Raw genomic sequence first — 27,762 nt, forward strand, 5'->3', positions numbered from 1 at the left:
AATATGTGTTTCACGTGAAAAGAGCGATTTGATGTGCAAAGTAATCCAAAGTCACAACTCAATTCAAATATCAATATCAATAACAATGGAGAAGAAAGGATGTACAGTAGAACGTCGATTATCCGGTTCTACGATTATTTTGCTGATGCAATGAGAGAAGTAAACTTTCGGTAAGGTCTATGTTATTTTTAATAAAATATTTGAAATTCTTCCAATTTGCCTTGCTGTAGTTGGAAATAGAGTTATATGCGACAAATTCAAAAGATGAGTTCTTAATGGTATATCATCAGACGTGAGAGCAGTTTTGGTTCGTAACTCCGTTGTTGTACACATGTTATTGGTTAGCATTAAATCCAGAGTGGAGGAGTTTCTGGTGGGGTTGGATGAAATGTATGTGGGTTTATCTGGAAAATGTATAGAAAATTTACCTTTTTGAGCTTCTTTAAAGAGGAGTTTCTGGTTGTCACTAGAATTCGAACAATTAGTGTTTCGATTATTCTTAGCTGATTGTGTTTCGATAATTGGCGTTTTAAATTGCATTTGATCAGTATTAGAACCCCTTCTAGTGGTCCCGTTAGTCTGTCAACTCTATATACTTTATAATGCGGAATAGAAAAAGTATGCACTGGTTTTAGAAAAGTTTCGACAACCAACATAGCGTCTATATCATGTATCATGTGGTTTAAATGATAGATAAAATCCATCTTTTTATTGGATATGCTGTTCGCATTCCAGTAGGAAATTGTTAATTTATTAGAGCAATCCATCACGGGAAAAAAATTTAGCGACTGCTTCGAAGATCACTGTTATTTTATCCTGTTTTATTTTGCACTTTTGTAGCTTGTGAAATACTTCGCTTACGATTGGAATGATTTCAGAAGAATTAAAAAGATCGCCTGACGCGGTTTCATTTTGTCTAAAGTTTATAAATTTGGCTGTGTTTTGTTTAAGTTGTTTCCATCCCTGAATTGTTTTTGTCTGTTTTTGTCAGAATTTAGACATTTATTTTGCAAAAATCCACAAAAATTGAAAAAAGTGATCTTTTTGACGAATAACACTGCGAAAACTGTATGTTTATAAGTAAAAAATAATTATTATTTATAAAACTTAAAGATTTCGAGCAGATGATACTACTCGCAGCCAATGTTGTTGATTGTCGACATTTTTTATGATATTCGCAGTAAGCGGTTGTCAAAATCATTTTTTGATCATGATATTCATGGTTACCGTGACACGACTTTCCAAGAGCGACAATCATTTAGGCAATAACACTCAACGCTTTTGCGATGACATGATTGCAAAAAAAGTAGAATGAATGTCATTTGACATTTTTTTGCTCGCTACAAATCGCTGAAATGTGATGTCGGCTGTAGGTGTTCACATGATCAATAAAATTTAAAAATATTATCTAGTAACTTTCCCAGTGTAAGCTTTTAACATAAAATCAATTTCATAAATTTCCCAGATTGGTCCTTTTTTCAGACATTACAAAACAATTTATTGACTGGAATTTGTAGGAACTTGGGTTCAGAAATCCACGAAATGTTGCTTATAAAACTTCTTGGTAGCTAATTGGCTAACACAAACAGCACTCACTTCCAAGATCCCTTGCCACCATGGCCCCGTATCAAAAAAGAATACATGGTAGTGTTTTTCAAGGATTTTCAACGCTGAGTTTTTCAATACTATCTGGTTTTTATTTTTTATTTTTTAAATGTCTTAATGTGGTTTGTTAAAAAATTCGTAAGTTGTAATTAAATGTTAGCGTGAGTTAAAGCTGATATTTGCAACTTTTGGAATTGATGTTTTAACTTTTGGTTAAAAATGTTCTAGGAGGGTTCGTTACATTTTTGTTTAATAATTAATTAATTAATTCATTAATTAATTTAATAATTATTAACAACTCATTCGCACAGAAGGTGTTATTCACTGTAATTGCCGACAGAGGGCGACGCGGTAAATGCTTAATGTGGACAACGTCCAACACTGATCGGGACGAGTACTCCCCCGAAGGCTCACGATCGGGGCTACGGGAGAGAAGAAAGTTCACTCTTTCGCCTTAGCCCGAGACAAGTGACGGATTTTTTAGCGTCTCATACTAAAATTCTAACTTAAAGGCAGCTTAAAAACCGCTTGTTTTTATTAATAATAATGCGCGAAAGAAAGAGAGCTGTTGATAACTGTCGTGATCGTCGAATGAATCTTCCATTGAATAAAGCTAGTTTTTTTTATTATTTTTTTGTACCAATCCTTTTATTTCTCGATGTATCCGTTATGGGTTCCACCACAAGACTGTAGCACGTTATTCCGCGTCCTGTCGTTTCACTATTCCCCTCTAGTTTTGCCTGACAATTGTTTTGACAGTTCTGACATTTTCGCCTGATTTCAATATACATCTTGATTATTTGTTTATTCGGTTATGATTTCCGTTGATATTCTACCTTTCTCTCGTCGTCTTTTTTCATTATATTTTCTACCCTATCTTATTCCCTGCAGTAACGTCTCAACATTTTTTTTCGTCCCACAGATCGCGCATATGTAAGAACGCTGTTGTACAGATGGTGTGCATCTGGTGACTGATTTTTTGTACTGATTATCCAATTGATCGAACGCGGGTGTGGATGATTTCATGATGTTTTTCTTTTCTTTCCACAAAGCAAGCGGTATCTTTTTTTCAGCACCAAGCGAACAATATGCAGACGACGCACAGCGACGGGTATTCAACGTAATCGTTCGGTAGAGCATGAGACTCTTAATCTCAGGGTCGTGGGTTCGGGCCCCACGTTGGGCGCCAAATGTTGCCTCGAGCAACAGAATTTTTTCAACTCGAAAAAGTCCACGAATAGTAAACGTAAAAGTTCTTTTAACACTTTATTCAACGTTATTACAAATTCTTATGTTACAAAGTCCAGTTCAATTTAAAAAAACGGTTTTATTTATTTCATTATTGTTATAAAAAAATTATATTTGTTCATTATATTAGTTGTAACATTATTGAACCTCAATTTATACCCCCTTAAAGTAATTAAACATCTTCCTTATTCCATTCATATATAACAGGAAGGATTAATAACTCTCGTGTGTGTCACGTTATCACTCGGCATTTATTGCGTCTTATCACTCTAACTGTCAGCGAGCAAAGAGATCGAGCTAAGGACCGCATGTCCTTTGTTCCCTAATTCTATCTCCGGTTGCCAACGCAGTTGCCAACCATGGCATAACTCGATTCAGTGGAAGGGTGCACAGCGACAGGTGGCGTACCTGCTATAATTTGTTACCTGCTAGGCGAAGATCGCTAGAACTGGTCTAACGCGAATCGAACGGTTAGAACTGGTCTAAAGCCGTAACGGTCACTACAATTTTTTTCAAGTAAGGGCTGGTTCAGCTTGAACAGTAAAATGTCTTCCAACGTATCATCGTTCATTCTGATCCAAACATCAAAATGCGAGTTTCGATAGGCTTCTGCGCCTGTTGATCTGAAAAAATAGAAATAAAATGTTGAGTTATTGAAAAACTTTTTCGTTTATATCATTTTTCTCACCTAATTCCGAATGTTGCTGACTCAGTTCGTTGACGAAATCCTCCTTTATAAAAATGGTTCAACATTTCGAAAATACCTCCCCACCTGGTTGTTGAGTAGAGAGGTGGGAGAGATTCATTGTTGAAGATAGTCTTGTAAATAATTTTTCGCAGTTATTGGATACTGCAGTACATTCACGAATCTCCCCATCGAATGTCTTTTTTTTATATTTTGATCACATCTAATACCGAAAGTTGCATGGTACGAAAGGCACATCTTACAAGAGTGATACATTAGTAAAATTATTTTTCTATGGTTTCTGTATAATCTAAATAATGATTCGGAAGTGAACAGTTTTCTGCGTCCTCAAGTGGGTTGAACATGACCTGGGCATCAGATTGAAGATGCTTAAAGCCAACGATCATGTTCGCACCATTATCGCAGGTGACCGTGAAAATTTGTACCAATGAAACTTCATATGGAGTGAGTATTTCTATGATCTTTGTTTTCAAAAATTTTCCGGTGTGTCAATTATTCAGCTCAGCCATTTCTTATTTACTTTAAACAAAGTATTATTCATCCTTCATCAAAACTTTCAAGATAGGTGAAACATGAAATCCGCTGCAACTCGCACGCGTGTATTAAAAAAGATTAAGTTGCGAATGAGAATTTTTACCAATTGTATAAATGACGATATCCTTTTGTAATTCACAATAATATTGGATATTGATCCCCAATATGTGGCGTCCAATACGAGTTCAAGTCAATTTTCAAACATAAGAGTTTTCCTTTCAAAAATGTGGTAATTTCCTGGCGAATTTTTCGAGCAGCAGCTCCAAGATGGCAAACAATATTAGAACGGTTGAGGTGCATCTTCAACGCATGACAAATAGTTTGCAGAATCAACCCTAAGCCTTCCCATTCGACGCACATCATGGTACATTATGGGAACATGTTAGCTTCATCATACCTTTTGATATAGGCCATTTTGATTTTAATGAAACGAAACGACAATTCAGAGACCGTTTAAGAATTAAAAAATTATTAATTTATACTTATTGTTATTACTAAAGCTTGTGTAAATATTATTTGACAGAATTGCCACACAAAAAAATTAAATATAATATATTTACAACCATTTTCTTCGTCGATAGTACAAACGAAGTGTCCATTTTCGAAACCCACACAACCTTCTGCTAGAATTTCACGGAGTTTTCGCTTTTCTCCTGATGTTTATGACATTTTTATTTAACAATATTGGAATTGGAATGTGTTTTTTACTACCTTGTTTCACTCAGAATAAGCTTGTTCTGTTCACTAACGCCTCTGAATTTTTGAGGACGATAATCGCAAAGCCAACTGCGTACAACACGACCTAAGTTACTTGTATCCCGGGAAAATTACAATCAAATGAATACACCAAAAAAAATATCATCGTGTCAAATGATTTTTTCCGTGATTGTCGAACGACAGCGTGAATCTAGAATGCAATACTTCAAAATGAATCATTTTTGTAAAATTTTATGTCGACGACTATCACCGTTTGCAACACTCCTCGCAACACTCCTCGCAACCCTCGCATTGTTTGATGAGAATGTTTAACGGGTATGTTAGAAAACGAAGCGGAAAATAATTTAGTGCCGAACACGTTAAAAGTTTTTTTTGTGATAATTTAGCTTGTTGTATCTTTGAAATTAATAAACAGTTATTTGTCGTAGTTCACTGTATTTATTTCTGCCTCGTGATTGCTTCCTTGCTCGTTGGCTTCCCTTTTAGTTCTCCCTGACAGTTCTTCTTCCGAAACCCTCCTTTTATCCCAAGGTTTCCACACTGTAAGGTAAACATATACCTTGCCCGTGAACTGTCACATTCTTGTCCCCGTTGTACACAACATAGCTGTTGCCAACAAATTAGTCTCTTTATTCCGCCAGTTCGTTTATGATAATGCCAGACTTTGCCTGCTGCGCAAAACGATCGAAAACTTCTCAAACTCAAACTGCAAACATCTTTCACAGCCCATAGGCCCGATTATTAAACACAAACGGAAATGACACAAGACAAGTGCGTCAAGACAAACGGAAAATAGGTATGCATTTTGAAACCGTTCTTGTGACAGACAAGTTTCGTTAAATTTTTTCTTTCATTAAAGCTATGTCAAAGCCTTGGTCGATGTGTCAAAATGTTCAAGATCAAAATAAAAAAAAGTACTTACTTACTTACTTATCCGACGCTACAACCGCTTTGCGGTCTTGGCCTGCCTCAGGAGTGTCCGAAACCGCTCACGGTCTCGCGCCTTCGTCTGCCAGTCCGTTATCCCGGCCTTAATGGCGGACGCCTCCACGCCATCTTGCCACCTCAATTTGGGCCTACCACGCCTCCTCCGTCCTTGTGGACGGCCTAAAAAGACTTTACGGGCTGGGTCGTTCGTTTCCATGCGTACAACATGGCCAGCCCACCGGAGCCTGGCAAGCTTGATACGCTGTACGACAGTGAGGTCGCCGTACATCTCGTATAGCCCGTCATTATAGCGTCTCCTCCATTGTCCTTCCACACATACGGGGCCAAGTATCCTTCTGAGCATCTTGCTCTCGAACGCCTCTAAGAGGGTTTCGTCAGATTTGGACAGTGTCCATGTCTCAGAGGCGTATGTGAGTACTGGTACTATATAGGTACTATATAGTTATGTACACATGCGCTACGCGCTATGATACAGGTGCTGAGTAAGAAAACGGTCGCAAGCGAGCCATCGATGTTACTCCACGCGCGGAGTCAGGTTCCAACGGGAACTCCACTGTAAGCAGGTTCCCACGACCAGGTGTGGTGTCGTATGTTCAGACGGATCGAGGCAACATGATCATCATAAACGTGAACGACAACGTGACCGGCAAACCTGGCAGCACCGAAAACACCAGCCTAGCTAAATAGTACCGAATCCAGAAGTTAGCTTTAGTCTTAGTTTAGCAGTTCGCAAATAAAGATCCCCAGTAATTTTTTTTTTAACTTACTCCGGGCTATCGTAAACATAATTATATATTCCCAGCTTTGTCCGTCGCGACAGGTTCTTTGAGGTGAACTGCTTTTTCAGGCTGTAGAATGACCGGTTGGCAGCCAGCATCCTTGCGCGCAATTCAGCTTCCGTGCTATTGTCGTTGCTGACCTTTGACCCAAGATAGGTGAATTCTGGGACTACTTCAAACGTGCGTTCACCTATCTGTACAACACGCCTACGTAAACGTAAAAAAAAGTAAACAAGTTTAATTAAGATACATACGTTTCGCAAGCTAACAACAATCCTTGTTTTAAAAATCGAAATGATTTTCTCCCACTTTGTAAGTGACGATAACAGCAGTGAAGAAGAAACAACGGTAGATCTGGCAAAACAGCGCCGACTGCTTCGAAGTGTTTTCGACCCGTTAGAGCTTTCTAACCAAGCGTGAGTTAAGCATGCGGCTCATTTGTGCAAACCGTGTTAAACATATGTGATTGTTCTTTTCAGATTTAAGAAAAATTTTCGTGTATCGAAGGAAATTTTCCTTGACATTCTGGCGGAGATCGAGCCCAAGTTCCCACCGGTTAAGGGAAAGGGGCTTAAGCCAAATGAAATTTTGGCTCCTGCTCTGCGATTTCTAGCTGAAGGCAGCTACCAAAATGGAACAGGTAATGATTACAAAATAACTATTGCCCAACCTACTTTCTCGGTAGCCTTTGCAAAGTGCTTGAACGTAATCGAAGAATCTCTTGGGAACAAATGGATCTCTTTAGCGATGGAACCAAATGAGCAACAAGATGCACGACGATACTTCTTCTCAATTTCTGGTGATGTGTGTTGATGGAACACACATAAAAATTATTGCACCAGTGGACGATTAACATCAGCATTATAACCGGAAGGACTATTACAGCCTAAACGCGATGATTGTAAGTAAAGCTTTCAGTTTTTTTTGTCTTATGTTGTATACTTCAATATTATTTTTCTTCGTACCGGTAGATTTGCGACCATCTCATGAAACTTCGGTATGTGAATGCCAAATTCGGAGGAGCCAATCACGATTCACATATTTGGAATGTAAGTGGAATGGACAACTTTTTCGAAACAAAACATCGAAGCGGAGAAACTGCATTCAAGCTACTAGGTAATACATTAAACCATCCTATGGGTATTTGTTTATGTAAATAATCGTTTAAATTCTCACTGGTGATGCTGGATACCCGTCAAAACCATGGTTAATAACACCAAAACGTAATCCTGCTCCAAACACACCAGAAACTGCCTTTAATAAAAACCATTCTTTAGGTAGAGAAATAGTGGAGCGTGCGATCGGGTTGCTAAAAATAGATTTAGGTGTTTGTTAGGTGCTCGAGAGTTGCACTACACTCCGTTAAAAGCAACTCAAATAACGAACGTATGTTGCATCTTACACAACATGTGTATTGCGTATGGATTGGAAGAGCTAAGCTCAGATGAATAAAAGGCAACGCAAATAAGTGAGCGATTGAGTTCTAGTTTTTATTTTTTATTCATCACAAAAGTTCACAAAATGCATCACAGTTCAGCTGAGCAATAACAGTAAACATAAACTAACGCCTAAAAACTTAAAGATAATGGATTTTTTTAATCAATTGTCAGGCGTTCCATTGCCTCTTTCAGCGCTGCTGTTGCGTTATCTATTGCGCCAGCTACCTTCGTTAGAGCAGCAGTGGATTCTTTTTGCGCCTCTATGTTGCGCTTCATGAGCTCTACAGCTCTTCGTTTTGGCGCAATACCGCTTCGGTGTTTCTGCGCTTCCGGCTCCGTTTCTGTCGAGCTTTGGCTACCACCGGGTTTTGCTGCTCGTTATTTTCCATCTCACTATATGGCTGCTCGTGTTCTAAGTTTTGCTCATTATTGTTATTCGCCAACAATTGGTTGTTGTTGTTGTTGTTGTTGTTGCTGTCCATCGTGCAAAGCTGATCACCGAAACCACGGCCAGAGTTGCCTTCTATTGTGGCCTTTAAGTTGGTCAAGTCAGCAACTCGTTCCTCCACGTCGTTTAAGGGCCGTTGATGGAACGGCCCGCCACCAGTAGCTTTATTAAATCGCAGATTTTTTTTTTTTGACCGCACATTTATAATCGAACCATACCTGTAAAAACAGACATCGAAAATTAAAAGCAAAATGTATATAAGTATTGTTGCTCTTTTAATCTTACCCGCTTCCACGTTGCACCCGTTCGAATTGGCGGTCCAAGGGCGTTAAGATGCTCGGCCATCTCTTCCCAAAAAGCGGTCTGGTCACCTTTGAACATCCCTCTAGCGATGTCGGGGACATCTTCCAACTTGTCGACCATTTTTTGGTACTGCATTCTGGTTGTGCGGGCGTCTTTGTTATTCCTAAAAGTGTATGCAGTATTAGATGTGATAATTACATGTGCCTATGCTGTTGGTTGTTGAAGCAGTCACTCACTGAAGAAGTTGCTGGAATCCAATGCTGTTGAACGCAAACCGGGTGCGCGAGCCCTTTATCTTTCGACTACCATCGAACAACAGCAGAGGAAGGAAATACCAGCAGCTTCTTAAGCCGAAACAGCAGCACGTCTCCAATATCTCCAGCATATCGCCATTTTTATGGATATGGCGGTACACATATTTTTGTTTAAAATGATAAAATTTGAATATTTCTGATATAAAATACTTACATTTTTGTCGTGAAAGCAAATGTAACAACTCTGACCGACACAACACAACAACAAACAATCTGAGATTGGCGCCTTTCCGTGACAAAAAGCTGACGGAAAGCTGTTTGACAGTTTTGGATTTCCGTTTGTATTTCATAATACATATCTTGGCAGTGTGCTTGTGAGTTTGTGTTTCGTTAAATTTTATTTTTCCAACACACAACACAAACGGATGTCATAATACAAATCTTCCGATTTTGACAACTTGTCTTTACAATTTGTGTTTAATAATCGGGCCTAATGTTCGACAAAAACTTGAATGGTTGTCCGTAAGTTCGGAAATGGGTTTGGATGTTAAATCTACAAAAACCAAATGGACGAATTTACGCGCACAATACATGAAAACTAGAACAAAAGTTATGCAATCACGTCAACTGGTTAAATGTTACCTATTGATAATCCATACAGCAAAATTGGTAAACATTTTTTATTCTACAATTTTTAGCCGCCCATGATGTTTTTACTCCTACTTGGTTTGCGTTTAAAGCGATGAACTTTCTGGGTGAAACTCTAGACATAGCCCAACTAACCAAACCGTGTTCTTTCTAAGTAAATTTGATAGGCAGCTCCTATCAAAGTTGCGCTCGGATTTTTAGCCGAAAAACTAAGTTTGGCGAGGAGCGAAAATCGTCACACGCACACATATGAAGACTATGTATCATGACAAAAATACTCTCCCCTCGCAATGTTTCTTTCTCTTTTTCTATCCCCACTTTTTTTAGGTTAGGTTTGTTTTCGCGCCGGCTGTTGGTTTGGTTTGTATTTTAAACCAATTACACCGTTGATATAACGTCATATGACGTCATTTTCATTTTGATATGACGTCATCATCATTTTGTCAGAGCACGCTCCATGTTTTGTGCTGAGGTTACCTGAGGAAATGGACACTTAAATTAAATTTATTAATATAGAACAGGTACTTACTTGACTAGATTCGATCTTTGTTGTGAGTTGCATGTAGAAACCACTTTATCCTTTTTCAATACTAGCCGCTTGGCATAAAGATTTGCTAAAAATGCATTTAAAGAAATATTGGGCCTGTTAATCAGAACGTTTAATATAGAGTTCATTAGCATGATGAACAAACACAATAGCAACATCTAGAGATAATACATCGAACTAATACAGTTGCATTTTTCTGAGTACTAGCTATCGCTAGCGTAACATCCCCACTTAATATTTTTAGCCATATTAAATGATCGAACTTTAATCACGTGATAACTAAGTGAATAACAAGTTAATACCGTCTGTGAATCGTGAAATTGAAACTCACTATTAACGAACTCCTACTCACTTGTTTGTGTAATTTAATTAAAGTTTCTAAATTGAAAGTACTTTATAAAATAATTCATTCCAATACTTCTTTCTCCTAGGATTATCATGGCATCATCAGAAGCGGGGTTTCAGCCAACAATTGGAACGAAGAAAAAGGTTGTAAAACGGCAACGTGCCGAACACGTGCAGTTAAGTCCAGCAGATATCATGGCTTCAGAACAAATATCCTCTATGCCTCCACCACTAATATGGAGCGTGCCTATTGATTAGCCTATTTAAATCAATCAGAACCAATCCATCATTATGAGGAGATACAGTTCATCGCCGCAGTGTAGGGGATACCATCTTTGGAAGAGGACAGTAATCAAACTTCCACGTCAGCATCACATGTAGTTATCGAGACTTCCACGGATCGGAAATTTCAGATGATACTGGAACAGATGAAGCATTTGAACAAAAATATCGACAAGATGGATAAACGAATTTCCTTGGTGCAAGTAACCTTATAGCAAGTCAAGGATGTTGTTTATGCACCATCCGTTAATAGGTCGGCTACTGTAGACAAAGCCGGTCTCGTAGTACAGTCGTCAACTCGTACGACTTAACAACATGCCCGTCATGGGTTCCATCCCCAAATAGACCGCGCCGCCATACGTAGGACTGACTATCCTGCTATGGGGGGGGAATCAATCAGTCACTGAAAGCCAAGCCCACAAGTGGGTACAGGCAGGCCTTGACCGACAACGGTTGTTGAGCCAAAGAAGAAGAAGAAGAAGACTGTAAACAAAAGCTTTGAATTTTCGCCATTTTCAAATGAAGAGCAATTTGTTGCTGTGAACCAGCAGCTCTGCAAACAGTGCTATTATAACGATTTAAAAACAAGGTGTGAACTTCGAATCAATAGTGGTGATACCGATAATAGATTACACGAGGCGATGGATCTACTTTTCGATCGAAGTTTTTTTGCGTCCACTTGAATACAATCATGTGATAAGTCATTTAGATCTGCAGTAGTTGTATGTAGATCATATGACGAACACGGCTGTACAAAACTTTATTTTTGCTTTAAAAATTGGGATCCATAGATAACAAATTCTTGTAAAACTAGAACTGCAGATTCATATTTCACAACAGTATTATCTTTGTGGTAAAACCAGATGAAAGGAATCAGTGGTTTATGCTTAAAGTCTGATGTGATATGGATGCATTCGCTGTTTCCTATTGTGGTGATCATAGGATAATTCTTCACGCTGATATGTTCAGTGGCTAAATGTTCTGTTTCTGCTAACCTGTTGACCATTTGCTCTAAGTTTCGTGATCCATGGCGAAGTAGGTTCTTCTGTACTTGTAAGTTATTTTCGTATGAATATGCTGAAGTAGTAGTTATAACACAAAAATTTTAACATCGTCTGAAACGTGTTCCAAATTATGCACGTTGCTTGACACAAGACTTTTGTCGTATATGGGGCCAAAGTCAAACACACATTTGTTAAGCAATGCTCCTGCATAATTTCAATGTGATTTGTTAACAGGCGAAAATAAAAATGTTACAGCGCAAAAAAAGCATAAAATGCATATTCTTCATTGTTCAAGTAGTTTTTTAAAACACCTGCACCAATGTATAAAAAAAACTTCTGGATTCTGAAGCTTTCCAATATACAAAATACTTCAAGTTACGCATCTTGCGATGTATTTCAGAAGGCAGTTTCGTGTCTTTTATGAGCTGGTCTATTTGCTGTCGTTGCTGGGGACTCCATTTTTTGTGTTTTTTCACTGTCATAAATTGAAAAATGGATAATAATTTTTGCATGATGCCAAAATCAAAAAGATGCAGAGGTTCTGCGATAATAACACCTTTGATTATGTTAAAATTGTGTAGCGACCTCGGCCGCAACGATAAGAAAATAACGATCAGATAAGCTTCGTTTAGATGTAGATATCGATAAGATACGTGTAGATGCGTCTTAAGGCGGCCTTATCAAAATCGACGGCTACTGTGCGGGGTTCGTGGATCGGAGGTTCGGCGGAGCGATGGAGGTTGAGGAAGACGCGAACATGGGATAGGGATAGTTATATCGTGCCCGTATCCCCTCAGGATTCGATCATCGAGTGTAAACCGCCAGGCACTTTACACCAAGTGTCAAAGTGCTGTATAAAACACAACAACAATCCTGCTCTTTGTATGGGAGTTAGAAAATCATTATTAAATTAAGTTTAGTGTAACATCTGAACGATTTTTAAGTCTTAAAACCTATTCTCATACCACCATAAGGTGTGTGCAAAGTTTCGTTGAAAATGATCCAGCCGTTTCGGAGTTTGCTCGCAACAAACACCGTGACACGAGATTTTTATATATATATAGAAAACCAACAATTACAGAACCGATTATTATTCCGTTTAAAAATGTTAAAGCTTCGTGTAACATATCGTGCAAAAATTTGCAAATGCTTCCTTACCTAAAATATTTTGAAGGCTTTTGCTATACCGTGGTACCATAACTGCCCACCACCAATGGTGTTAATTGTTTTTTCTGTGCCACACGGTGTTTTAAGAAAGGTTCTAGCATCCTTTGGTACGTTGTATGGTGTTCGCTGTCGCACCAAGGACAGCAATGAATTAATGGCTTGATGCGTCTGATTGGTCTCTAAAGCCCACATTCTTAAACCATCCACGAAAGACCCCTCTAGGGGTTTGGTTATCATTAGCATCAAGCTCCATTGCGTCACTATTTTCATCTAATTCATTTTCAGTAGATATTGTATCCATATCACTGCTCACAGCTTCATTTACTTCCTCATATTCATGCGATGAATCAAACATCGGCAGAGCCACGTTTGAAATATTTACATTCATGTTTGCTGTAAGAAACATGAAATGTTATGTATAATTTCCACTGTTGGTTGAAAAACGGACGTCACACGGGGCGTAAACTCAAAAAGTTTACGCGTGTAGCGACCTTGCCCGCTACGATCCGTTTTCGATAAGGCTACGTGTAGCTGCGGCTAAAGGGGCGGCCGTGAGAATAAATATTGCGGATAGTTGCGAGAGGAGAACGAGCGAAACGAAAACCGAGAGAGCGAGCGATCGAACGAAGCGGTACGATGATCGAGCGGTTTTGCGGCGCGATGGCGAAAAAAAGACGCGGCACTTTGGTAACGGTTATCAGGTGGTTTGGTGGTGGTTTTGGCTCGTGCAATAAAGTTTTAGTTGGTTTGGCGTAATATCAAATAAAAATAATTTATTTATTTTTAAAAAGAAATTAGTTAGTCGTTTCATGTGGTGACAGCGGAAAAGCGCAAAATTTTTAGCGCAGGTAACATTTCTGACTGGTGTGCAAAAAACGGGAGTAGCTGGTGAAATTTTTTTGGGTAAGTGGTGGCGGAAAATAGCAGCGTTATAGTGAGTGATATTAAATTATAGTGAATAATACTACACATAAGTTCTTTTGAATCTTTTATTAATTCGTTTTAAATATAATTAGAAAAAAAAAATACATAAATAGTTAAGATAGTTTGTACGATCTTTCTCTTTGTAATTTATTCCCAAATCCTTCATTTTATTTTCGGGCGTAAGGTGATGAACAATAGGGTGTTAGCACTTAGAAATAGAGCAATTCAAATTAATACAGGTAGCTTAACTAATATTTGTGCATTCCAACCTACATACAACTTAAACTCCACAACTGTTAGCGAATCCTGTATGAATCAGGAATATAGTTATAAAGAACGCCTCCAGATCCTCAAAGCAGAGCTTCTTAACCAAAGTGTCGAAATCGAGAGAGCGTTAAACGGTACAATTTCAAGTATGGCGTACGAATTTCCGATAGAGAAAGCAATGCTTTACATTCCGGAATATCACGGAACAGCAAAAGATCTGGACGGTTTTCTATATCAAATAGAGTATTTTGCGAAACAAATTCCTGAAGGGGAATCAGAAGAAGACCTTATACGAACGGTAATGTTCAAATTGAAGGGAGAGGCTGCGGGTTCTTTTAATCGAATTTTGGATGATTCGTGGAACAGTGTTAAAATGAATCTGATAAAAGTGTTTGGAGAAAAGTTTAGCTTGGAAGCCATTTTCCAGCAAGTCGAGACGCTGCAATAAGAGGTCAAGGAACCTTTTTCCAAATACAAAGAAAGAGTGATGAAACTTAAAGATCATATTATTAATAACGATAGAGCAAATACGGAAGATTCATACGCACTGAAAAACTTAAAAATACATTTTTTGGCTGGTTTAAAGAACCCGGAATTAAAAACTCTTGCGAGAACCAATAAGCATCTCAGTTTTGATGAACTTTTGGAATATATCCAGGAAGAGGTAGTGCAAATCGAACATATCCGAAAGATCGAGGAAAGATTAAACCGCACGCAATTTTTCGAAACTTACAGCAATGAGAGTTCCATGAACCCGTGCCAAAACAGCTATAATTACACCTATCCAAATAACCAAACTGCTCCTAATGTAGATTGTAGCACTGATAGTAGAAAACGCTGCGATAATGGTAACAGTAGCCTAAACCATTCACATATTAATAATTTTGGGATACCCCAACACAACAGTACAACATATAATACTAATCCTCCTAATTTTAATAATAATTATTCTCGCCCGAGAAGATACTTTACACCATATAGAAACAATAACACACAAAACACAATACCTCAAAATAATTTTACACAAGGGCCTTCTCAAAACAACCTCTACAATAACTCTAACAGCTCACACAATCACCAACAATCCGATAATCCGACTGTGAATCAAAAAAACTAAAACAAGGAGCACTAGTCAATCTTAATAAAAACACTGGTGTTCCTACAAGCCAAAATAATATATTCTTCTTCGGTTCATGTCAAGAACATCAGAATAAATCTGATAACGGTTTATGTAGCGATTTTGTAGAAGAGAGTGAATTGCTTAATATCGATTATATTAAAGACGGTAAATTAATGGCCAAAATTTTATCGAAATGTATGGGAGCAAAAGAAATTTATTATTTAATTGATACTGGGGCCTGCTTTAACTTTCTAAGTTTGGAATTAGCAAAAGAGCTTGGGGCATCTTCAATCGATTATAATGATAATATAAAATTTGCTAGTTTTGATGGAACAGTATCCGACACAGTAGGTTCAATTCTAATTTACTTACATATTGGTAGGTCAACATACCCAATAAAATTTTATATAATTAAAACGCTTAATGTCCCAGGAATTTTGGGGGCAGAATTTCTAAAGGAATACACAGTAAAAGTCGATAAATACTTTCAAAGCATATCCTTAAAAAGTCCAGTTAACGGAGAGGTCAATGAAAGTAATATTGAAAAATTACCTATTGATAGCATTGAATGCGATTTAGCTTCCCCACCAGAAGATTTCGAACAACTTCCACGTATTGAGAAACAAGAAATAGATTGTGATGTAGTTGAAACAAGTAAGGAAATACAACTGATAGGTTCTGAAAGATATGTGGAATTGTTGAGAAAAATTAGTCTTGATCATTTAGAACAGACTACAGCGAAAGATATAAAAAATGTCATTAATGATTTTAAAAATATATTTTATTTGCCAGGGGATAATTTAACATATACAGATGCAGCTTCACATGAAATAGAAACAAACTCTAATATTCCCATTTACAAACGCCAATATAGATTTCCGGCAGCATTAAATACGATTATGGAGTTACATATAGAAGAAATGTTAAAGCAACAAATTATAAGACCTAGTAAGAGCCCTTGGAATGCTCCCGTGATGTGCATACCGAAAAAATCTGATGTTGATGGGGAACGAAAATACCGGATTGTTGTTGATTTTCGAGCTCTTAATTTAATTACAAAGCCTTTCATTTATCCAATTCCTCGGATAGATGATATAATGGATAACATTGGCCAAAGTAAATATTTTTCCACAATTGATCTAAAATCTGGGTTTTTCCAAATACCGATAGCACGTAAAGATGCTGCGAAAACAGCATTTTCAACGTCCAAAGGACATTATTAAACTGGGTTGCCAGGCGTAAACTTCACGTCAAAAAGATTTCAGGTCCGAGAGGGTGGTAAACAAACGAAAAACAAAAAGCAAACGGTATGTATACATCTTTTGTGTATGTTAAAAATAATCAGTAAATTTAATTTTTAAGTGGTTTTAATATAATTTTAGCAATGGAAAACACAAAAAAACAATCCAAAACTACACAAAACAGGTACTTAGTTATAAAAGTAGCTAGATATCTCACTATACTGTATTTACATATTCGGTCCAACACCCACACGTTTATTATTTTCGTATAAGTGATATGTGTATACATTTATATATTTTTTAAGGATATCGAGTAGTTCCGTGCGTTGATAGAGGCAGTAAGGAAGCGTCCATCCTTATGGAACAAAAAGTTGGACAGTTACAAAAATCGCAACGTCCAACAAGAGGGGTGGTCAGCTATAGGTAGTGAGGTAGGGCTTCCAACTGCTGAAGCTAAAGCAGTGTGGGAAAACCTCCCCAACTCCTATAGGACCTACAAGAGTAAAGTTAAAAAATCAAAGTACAGTGGGGCAGGTAAATTGATGTTAATTTAAGGATTAAAAAATATATTATTTATATTATTTATATTTGTTTTTCTTTTAGGCGCATCGGAGGTGTACGTGCCAAGATGGTTTGCTTACGAAGCCATGGCGTTTGTCGACGACACGATGGTGGATGCCATCACGATGCCGTATGTATAATATATGTTTGGTTTAAGTATATTTATGTTTAATTTAGTATTAATGTTCATTGCCTAATGTTTAATGTTTAATATTTACTTTATCTAAATACTTTTAAACACCGTGGAAAGACCAAATCTGGCTGGTTCGACGATGACTGCAGATAAGTGACCGAACGTAAGTATACTGCATACCGAGAAATGCAGCAACGGCATAGAACGCGGGCATGCGCAGAGGAGTATTCACGGTTCAGACGCGAAGAGAACCGAGTTCACCGCTCCAAGAAGCATGCTTTGGAAGAGCAAAAAATGCGGGAACTCGATCAAACCAGAGAGGCGTACGGACCGAAACCAAAGTTATACCAAGCGATAGCAGGTCACTGAAACAACGTTGTCAAACGGCCTAATATGATTGTTATAAAACGAAGCGGAAAATAATTAAGTGCCGAACACGTTAAAGGTTTTTTATTATACTTTAGCGGTTGCCAAAAAATTAGTCTGTTTATTCCGCCGGTTCGTTAACGATAATGCCAGAATTTGTCTTTCGAGACCGTTTTATCGTTTTTCACCTAGCTTTTTCTCCCTTTTTTCCTATCTCTTTTTCTCCTAAACAATTCCTCACGCTTATGTCGACTGGTCGTTAAAACCCTTCTATCATGCTATTGTAAGGTTCCAACAATGATATATTTATCAAAAATTTTAAATCTCGGACACATAAATCTCGAAAATATATGCTCAATCTTAGCGCAATCTTGGAATAATACATTTATTTACATATAGCGGTAAGTATTGAAACGAATAAATATGAGATGATGCGTTGATTTTTGAAACAAAAATCTAATTACATTTTGATTTCAGCCATGGAGAACGAATCGCCGAACGTGCCGAATCGCCGGAACTATGAAAAATTGGTAATATATTATCATTATATTTTTGATACCGGTGTTTTTGTAGTGAAAGCAATGGTTGGGAGTTTTTTGTAGCTTTATTTTACCTTAAATCATACATGTTCAGTGTTTGTGATTTGGTATACGGTTTTACGAAATAAATTTAGAAATATGGGCAACGATTGAATTATTATTCAATTTCGATTACAGGGTTTTCCATTCCAATTAACAACTTCCACAGTCTACTAGCAATCCTTGATTTGAAAAACACAATTGTCTACCACTTACAAACAAGTAAAGCCGTTTTTGGTACACTGTCCATTTCAATTTCACAATTGTCGTCTTCGAAAACACACGTGAGATGCGGCACGGTTTGCTTTGGGTTTGGCTGTAAGTTTTGGGTTTTGGCAGTGTACCAAAAACGGCTTGACTTGTTTGTAAGTGGTTGACAATTGTGTTTTTCAAATCGAGGATTGCTAGTAGACTGTGGACAATTGTTAATTGGAATGGAAAACCCTGTATTTTCCGGCTTGGAAAAAACATCACATCTGCTGCTTCTCCAGCTACCCGCAATTTTTTTTAAAACGACAGCTGCTTTGGAGTTTGATTTAAAAAATTGTAAAAATTGTTGATTGTAAAAAAAATAGAGTCTAAAAATTGTACTAATTTAATGTACCTAGCTAGTCTTTATTTTTACAGGAATATACCATTGAACTGAAAAGTTTTATTTGTACATTGCAGCTTTTTGAGAACTGACCTGACTGTACCACGGGATGTTGTGTTTTTATTGGTCCGCATACACTTATTATGGTTCGGGATCCTGGAATCTAGGTTATGCGGTTTTGGTCTTCTTCCAACAGGATATATTTCATCTAATCCGGAATACCAATTATTCCTTCTGGCCCAGACTTCCTGCACCATTTTTGCTGCAACCTCTACCCCAACTGCTACAATGGAAGCTATTGCTGTTGCCGCTGCGATAAAAAAAAGTTTCTTATGTTTACAGGAACGTTTATGTGTATTTTAATATTTTATATTACAGCTCTTTCGAGTTACATACAGGGTTTTCCAATTGAGTTTAGACTAGCCGCATACTTTTTTTGAATAGTCGCAATAGATTCTTGACTAGCATCCTCTGTTTTTGATTACGAGCAATGGATTATTGACTAGGAGCAATTGATTTCAGCAGACCGGTTGCTGGCGCGGAGTGACCAGATTGTTTTTAGAGGTTATCGGTAGGAAATCTAAAGCAAATTCGGTAATTTTCAGTAAAAACAACTTTTTATTCATTCATAAATTTTATTAAATCCCAATTTTATGGTTAAACGATCAATACTTAGAAAAATATTTGATTTTTGATTAGAAAAACTGAGTTTTAGTGTGCTCAATTGTAAACCGATATTTGATCGAAAATCGATAGAACTATAAATGGTCACTCTGAAAAACTTGCTTAATCTAGCTTTTGGTTAGGTTATGCCTGTGGGTTCACTACTGCATATTTCAATTCAGCCGTTAAGTGCTTTTGTGTTGTATTGTGCATTCATAAAATCAAAACAAAAGCACCAAAAACCTATCAGATAAAATATATCTTATTTTGTGGATGATATATAGCAGTAAAACAAACGCTTTAAACTAATGAGCGGATGAAATTAAATTTTATCCACAGATTATTATTCAAGCCGATCTGTCGCACCGGGTGCTATAAACGCGACGCTCTTAGGCTGTCATGCAGGGACCTGCTGAAATCAATTGCTCCTAGTCAATAATCCACTGCTCGTAATCAAAAATATAGGATGCTAGTCTAGAATCTATTGCGACTATTCAAAAAAAGTATGCGGCTAGTCTAAACTCAATTGGAAAACCCTGTAAATAAATAAATAAATAAATAAATAAATAAATAAATAAATAAATAAATAAATAAATAAATAAATAAATAAATAAATAAATAAATAAATTATTGATTTGCTTCCAGAACGTTGAGCAAAGCCTTCGGCTAATTGCCGAGGTGGAAAGACGGCCTGCTTTATGGCAAAAGCGGTCGGATTTTTACAAGAACGGAATTCGGCGTAGGGATGCGTGGACCGAGATTGGTGGAATCTTGGAACTTACCGTCGAAGAGTCCAGTTACCAGTGGAGGAAGCTGCTGACCAGCTACCGGAGATATAAGTCCAAGCTGCGTAAAAGTCAGCAAAGCGGATCAGGTACTCATTAAATTTAAAATAATATGAAACTGTTCAATGACAAAATTTTATCATTCGTAGCGGCTGAGGACGTTTTTCGGCCAAGATGGTTCGCCTTCGACGCGATGAAGTTCCTTGATGATACCATGAAGGACGGCACGCATCTCGATACGGTAAGTTGCTATGTTATTTATCTGTAAATATTATATCTCACGGCGGTCCTGTGGCACAGCAACAACATGCCCGTCATGGGTTGAGGCCTCATATGGACCGTTCCCGAATAGCAAGAACTCCCATCTTCGTTGTACTGAATTAAGCATTGAAAGTCTGAGTGACTCACTTTTCTTCTAAACTCTTGATTTCATCTAAACAATGGTGGGTGGACAATGCATGAGTAAAAGAATATTAGCGACGATGTGCGTTGGCATATTCTTCATATAATGTGTAACTGAATATAATCTACTCACATTCTACGATTGTATAACTACTTATCAGCTTAATAAAACGCACAGCAGAGTTGTATTGCATTAATCATGAAGTTGATTATTATACTTCAGATCATGTGTAATGTGTAAACGTATATTCTCTCGCCTTCTACAAAACGCCCATTGACGACCCTGTCAAAAGATGAAGGGCGAGTGTATATATTGCGTGAAGCACTCTGTCGATGAAAATTACGGATATATTGTTGTCATAATAACCGTTTTAGCTTCTTCTGGCTCTAGCAGATTCGAGCTGTTAAAAATGCGGAAATGGTTGGCTAAAATCCCGAACACATTTTCAACGCTCATCCGAGCACGAGAGTGACGTTTGTTGAGAACTCTTTCAATTGTCCCTTCCGCATGCATGCCTCCAAATGGTCGAATGCAGTACCTGGTAAAAGCAAATGCTTTATCGCCTAAAAGAAAATAAGGTACTCGCATTGCATATAGAACTCGCAGTGTTTCAGGTTCCGGAACGTTCAAACTGTTGTTTTCCAGCCTCTGGTACAAGCGTGTGTTTTTAAACATATGTGGTAGGTTCGGCGCGCACTTTGCTTACCAGAACCGTGTGTGGTAAAAATCGATGCGCGGGATGCGGAGGAAGAGTGTAGAACGAGGCGGGGTATAGAGGCGAGAACGTACCGTAGTTGATTTAATTGCAAATGAATTGTATCATTCGTTCACTTCGTTAGGAAGAGATGGTCAAGTTGCACTTATGCAACGGACGGGTTGTACTACGGGACTTTAATTGCGCGATGGATCGGATTCCAGGCGGCGTTAAAACGCTGCGGGAGTATTAACCGATTATGGTGCAAACTTGCACTTCTTCCGTAGAAGGGGTATTACTGATCGGTCAACCGACTGAACAGCTGATAACCAAACGTGGTTACCAATAGGGCAGAGCCTTCGGCGGCTTCTGCTAATGAGGAGAAACACTAAACACGAGTGATCTATGTGTATGAAACTAGTGAACTGTCTCACTGTTTCGAATAAGCTTTAGTTATTACGAATTCTTAAACAGTGATGACACAAGGTGTTTTTACACTTATTTTATGTTTACGACTAATATTGACCTATTTTCATTATGTGGTTGCTAACCTTCCTGGTTTGAGGTTCGTTCATCAAAATATAAAGTCAATGTCCAGTTGTTTGTTTATCACTTGGCGTTATTGTTGCGCAATCGTTTTGCATCCGTTATGATTTGCGAGGCGCGTTTCATATTACCGTCGCGTTATGTTTTTTTATAAATTGTCGGTTCGCGCTTCCTGTCCTACGGTTTGTGTGTGCTAAGCATTTACAGGGTTTCCCACGATTTATTGGTCAGTTACCATGATTTTTTGGTGCGTTCCCACGATTTTTTGGTAGTATCCCATAGATTGTTGGTTCGATCCCATAATTTATTGGTATTTTCCGATTGGATATCAATACAATTAGACCAAAAAATTCTGGGAAACGACCAAAAAATCGTGGGAACGCACGAAAAAAATATGGGAATATACCAAAAATTAATGGGAACCAATCAATAAATCGTGGGAAACCCTGTATTGCATGGTAGGTTTTCTGTCTCACCTGATTCGATTGTTGGTTAATTTGGATGTGTTTTTAGTTGGATGGTTTTGGTTAACAACGATTATGTTGAGGTGGTTTATTGAGTTGGTTCAACTCTTAATGTTATGTCGTCCGGTTTTTGGTTAGTAACGATTGTATAACTGATAAGGTCGCTCTATGGGTTGGTTGAACTGCTAGCAGTAAATCTGCTAACAGGTTGGATGATAAGTCCCCGGTCTGACACATAGATGGCGCCGCTAGTATTAAATGCATATTATTTTTATATAGTACCAACCTTCAAATGATTCGTGTCAAAATTTGACGTCTGTATGTCAATTAGTTTGTGAGACAGAGCGTCTTTTGTCAAGCAATTTTTGTTATTTTGTTGTTCCACCAAGACGACGCACCGTGCCACAAGTCATTGAGAACGATGGCAACAATTCATGAATTGGGCTTCGAATTGCTTCCCCACCCACCAGTATTCTCCAGATCTGGCCCCCAGCGACTTTTTCTTGTTCTCAGACCTCAAAAAGATGCTCGCAGGGAAAAAAATTTGGCTGCAATGAAGAGGTGGTCGCCGAAACTGAAGCCTATTTTGAGGCAAAACCGAAGGAGTACTACCAAAATGGTATCAAAAAATTGGAAGGTCGTTATAATCGTTGTATCGCTCTTGAAGGGAATAATAAAAACTAACTACTAACTTGAACTATGTTGAATAATAAAAACGAATTTTGACAAAAAAATGTGTTTTTCTTTGTTAGACCGGGGACTTATCAGCCAACCTGTTACACATACCTCCGTTAGATATTCAACCTTTTTCTCCAATATTTGCGTGTAAAGAGTTGTAATCGGTATCTACTACAATGCTGAAATAATTTTGATAGTTATAATACTCTGATCCTTTACTACTTGACTTTTCCCAAAATCAGTCCCAAATCAATGCACCCAATAGCATGCGGAAAATTCCACCTTTGTTCAAACTTTTTTGATTTCTTATTCCACTCTTGTGCTGTGGACGGCATCAGAAATGATAATAACACATGCAAAGATAAATTAATTGTTTATGTCATATGTTATAAAATTCATATGTATTGCTCGTCGTTGGATTGCAATGCAACCTTATTTCTTTTGTTAATAACATTTGATTATGCTATCTTATTATTATTTTTTTCTCTTTTCGATAACGAAGACGACCTAGACCTACAAACCTCCACCGAAGCCCACTCAATCCCTACTTGTTCCTATTCCTCAATTCCGCCGCAACCAACAATCCCAGCACCAACAACTCCAGCACCAACAACCGCAGCACCAACAACTCCAGCACCAACACCAGTACCAACCCCAGCACCAACCCCAGCACCAACCCCAGCACTAATCCTAGCACCAACCCCAGCACCAACAACAGCGGGAAACTATTTTACCAGGTTTGGCCAGTGGGTGGGGACATGGTTGAACCATTTACCACCCGAGCAACAAAACGATGCCACAGATCATTTGCAGCAGACGATGCTACAGTGGGATCTCCAAAAATAATAATAATAATGTTTATAAAAACATACCTTAACGTAGCTCCGCAAATGTTTATTTAAACAAGCATACACATCCTTCACAATTTTGGTAATCGACGATTTAGAAACCTAAAATTATGCCATACTCATGTGGTATTTTTTTAGATGGTCACGGGTTTTTCGATTTTGGGACGGTTGCCATGTAGCAACTTTGAACTCGCGTTGGCCAGGGTGGCCTTCAAACATCTTTTAAGGAAGGTCATCGTTTGCCGAATTAAGCAGAACTGAGGTGGATACTGTTTCGACGCGGACTTTCGACACTTGATCGTCCAGGCGATCATAGAAACTTTTAGGTGGTTTCCCTTACTGAAAACGTTGGAGTTTAGAGGCCTTATCTTGGGCAGGGGGACATAACTAAACTCTTTAAATGAGAAGTCGGAGTTGGTTTTATTTATACTCAAAAGAAGTTAAAGGCTTCGCACCTTTGGTTCCGGGTTATATGTTAGAAAGTTATTGTTTTCACTAAACTAGTTACGGTTATCTTTTGTTGACAAAACCAATGGTTTGTCACTAAGTTCCTGTTTTGGGTTTAATGCTTACACTGCTCCTGCTTTGGGTTATAATGCATACACTGTTCCTACTTATGTTGTACGTTTCGGTTGGTTCTGTTAAGTGTGTCACAATTGTTTTTACATGAACGGTGTGGCCTGAGCTTTTCCGGGTGTGTATGGTATGATCTGATTTGCTGAGCGTGTTATAATGAATGTGTTGCAATGGTGTGATTTGGTTTTACAATGTGTCTATAGCTGATAGTGTGTATTATAATAAGTTCTGTATATCAGATATGCTACATTCATTACAATACGAACATGTTATTTTAATTCGTATTCAGCATTCGGCTCTTGCACGGTTTTCGATTGCTGACTTCTCTTCACTTGCTTATGTCCGAAAAAGTTTAATCAGTCCTGCGGGGAGACGGTTTGAATGAGATTCGATTCACAGTGCTGCCATAGAAAAGACCGACCAAGATACCGTCTCCAATCCGACCGCCGAAACAAGAAAAAAAACAAAACATTCTTACGCGAAATAAGTATTTCAATCTTTTAAATGTCTCCCCCGTTGCAAAATACCGCAATGCTATTAGAAGCCTTTCTTGATGTGATCGCTTCTCGCATTTTTGTATCTATACGGCTTATTTCTGGACCGACCAAGACATAAAGACGATCGAAATCTTCGTGTTCCATCCGTATAAAAATGTTTATGATGAATTTTGCCGTGTTGTTTGATGGACTTCAATTATTGATCTAAATTTTATATCATATGCTTTAAAGATAATCAACGCGAAAGCAAACATCACCAGTGATATATGGTATCATTTCATAAAATCTGTGGGAGCAGCTAAGTGCCGTTATTGTCGACAAGTACTGTCACACTTGAAGGAATCTACATCAAATTTGAAACGGCATATGGATCGTAAGCATCCGACAGTTCCGCTGCAGAGGAGTAACCAGCCATCGATATCAGATTCACAATTTGATGCTGGATCAGAAGGTACTTCGGCTCAAACAAATGTTCGCGGCAAAGGAGATTTTTTTTTAAATCCATTAAACCAATGAGCTCAGATGCAAAGAAAGAACTTGCCATTCAATTGCTATTGATGATATGTACAGAATATCATCCTTTTTCGATTGTAGAGGATTAAAATTTCACGCAGTTTGTAAAAACATTAAATTCTAAGTATGAATCACCCAGTAGAAAAAGCATTTCAAACGGAGCATTGCCTGCGCTGTACAACGATACTCTGGAAGTCGTAAAGAGAAGTATAATAACAAGTTCATTAATTTTATTAAGAGTAGATTGTTGGATTGACGTTAACAAAACTAGATTTTGCTCAGTAACAATACATTTTATAAACAGTTTGTACGATCTTTGTAGTCATTTGCATGAATGTTAGGAATTTTCAACAAGTCATACCGGTAAAAATATTGCCGCTTGGATTACTAATGTAACAGACACCTTCCAATATCTGAAAAAATCTGTTTTGGAGACTGATAATGCTGCTAATATGAAAACAACTGTAGTCATATTAAATATTCCTCATCTTTCAGGCGGTGCCCGCACGCTCAATTTAGTACTTAAGGACGAGATATAGTAACGCATTTCGAAAAAAGCTCCAAAGCTACCCAAAAACTATCTGAGAGACAATAGGATTTCAATTATCCCTAATTAAAGTTAAAAACCCGTTGTCATATTCGTTGGAATTATGCATTTGAAATGTTTAAACGTTTCAACCAAGACAGAGTTCCATTAGCTTCATGTGGTTGCTGTGGTTGCTGCATTAAAAATCAATTCTAGGCTAGATGACGAAGATTGAATAATAATAGAACAGGCAATTTTTTATGTTTAATACCGTTACAACCGAAATTATGGCAGATCACTATTTCAATTTTTGTGGAATTTTTCTAAATAAAATCTCAAAATTTAGGTGTTTAGTAAGCTATAATTTGCAATGTTATACCTGCTCTCTATAATTGTGGGGTGCTATAATTATAACTGCTAACACTAGCGGCGAAAAAACTGCCTAGGCTCGCAAGCTCTTTAATGCGAGGGCTCTGGGGCGGTGAACTTGTATGACGTGCGAGCCCTTGCGCGTCCTCGCAAATCACTGGAAATTGCATGGCGGGGAAAGTGACAATTTTCTCTGCCATAATTTCGGTTGTAACGGTATTAAACATAAAAAAATTGCCTGTTCTATTATTATTCAATCTTCGTCATCTAGCCTAGAATTGATTTTTAATGCAGCAACCACAGCAACCACATGAAGCTAATGGAACTCTGTCTTGGTTGAAACGTTTAAACATTTCAAATGCATAATTCCAACGAATAGGACAACGGGTTTTTAACTTTAATTAGGGATAATTGAAATCCTATTGTCTCTCAGATAGTTTTTGGGTAGCTTTGGAGCTTTTTTCGAAATGCGTTACTATATCTCGTCCTTAAGGACTTAATTGAGCGTGCGGGCACCGCCTGAAAGATGAGGAATATTTAATATGACTACAGTTGTTTTCATATTAGCAGCATTATCAGTCTCCAAAACAGATTTTTTCAGATATTGGAAGGTGTCTGTTACATTAGTAATCCAAGCGGCAATATTTTTACCGGTATGACTTATTGAAAATTCCTAACATTCATGCAAATGACTACAAAGATCGTACAAACTGTTTATAAAATGTATTGTTACTGAGCAAAATCTAGTTTTGTTAACGTCAATCCAACAATCTACTCTTAATAAAATTAATGAACTTGTTATTATACTTCTCTTTACGACTTCCAGAGTATCGTTGTACAGCGCAGGCAATGCTCCGTTTGAAATGCTTTTTCTACTGGGTGATTCATACTTAGAATTTAATGTTTTTACAAACTGCGTGAAATTTTAATCCTCTACAATCGAAAAAGGATGATATTCTGTACATATCATCAATAGCAATTGAATGGCAAGTTCTTTCTTTGCATCTGAGCTCATTGGTTTAATGGATTTAAAAAAAAATCTTCTTTGCCGCGAACATTTGTTTGAGCCGAAGTACCTTCTGATCCAGCATCAAATTGTGAATCTGATATCGATGGCTGGTTACTCCTCTGCAGCGGAACTGTCGGATGCTTACGATCCATATGCCGTTTCAAATTTGATGTAGATTCCTTCAAGTGTGACAGTACTTGTCGACAATAACGGCACTTAGCTGCTCCCACAGATTTTATGAAATGATACCATATATCACTGGTGATGTTTGCTTTCGCGTTGATTATCTTTAAAGCATATGATATAAAATTTAGATCAATAATTGAAGTCCATCAAACAACACGGCAAAATTCATCATAAACATTTTTATACGGATGGAACACGAAGATTTCGATCGTCTTTATGTCTTGGTCGGTCCAGAAATAAGCCGTATAG

General features: G+C 37.8%; 1 long non-coding RNA gene and 3 pseudogenes across 1 annotated transcript; 2 read left to right on the forward strand and 2 right to left on the reverse strand.

Moving 5' to 3' along the window:
* Positions 1 to 3,505: 3,505 nt before the first annotated feature.
* On the reverse strand, positions 3,506 to 4,068 carry LOC133391162 (uncharacterized; annotated as a pseudogene).
* Positions 4,069 to 6,831: 2,763 nt separating this feature from the next.
* Positions 6,832 to 7,989, forward strand: LOC133395131 (putative nuclease HARBI1; annotated as a pseudogene).
* Positions 7,834 to 27,762, reverse strand: part of LOC133391811 (uncharacterized) — a 28,563-nt pseudogene continuing 8,634 nt past the window's right edge.
* On the forward strand, positions 19,965 to 26,489 carry LOC133391813 (uncharacterized). The gene is made up of 3 exons (XR_009765276.1): positions 19,965 to 20,293; positions 20,354 to 20,445; positions 23,492 to 26,489. It is a non-coding gene; the product is annotated as an uncharacterized LOC133391813 (long non-coding RNA).

This window comes from Anopheles gambiae, chromosome 2 (assembly GCF_943734735.2).
Source record: "Anopheles gambiae chromosome 2, idAnoGambNW_F1_1, whole genome shotgun sequence".
NCBI lineage: Eukaryota > Metazoa > Arthropoda > Insecta > Diptera > Culicidae > Anopheles > Anopheles gambiae.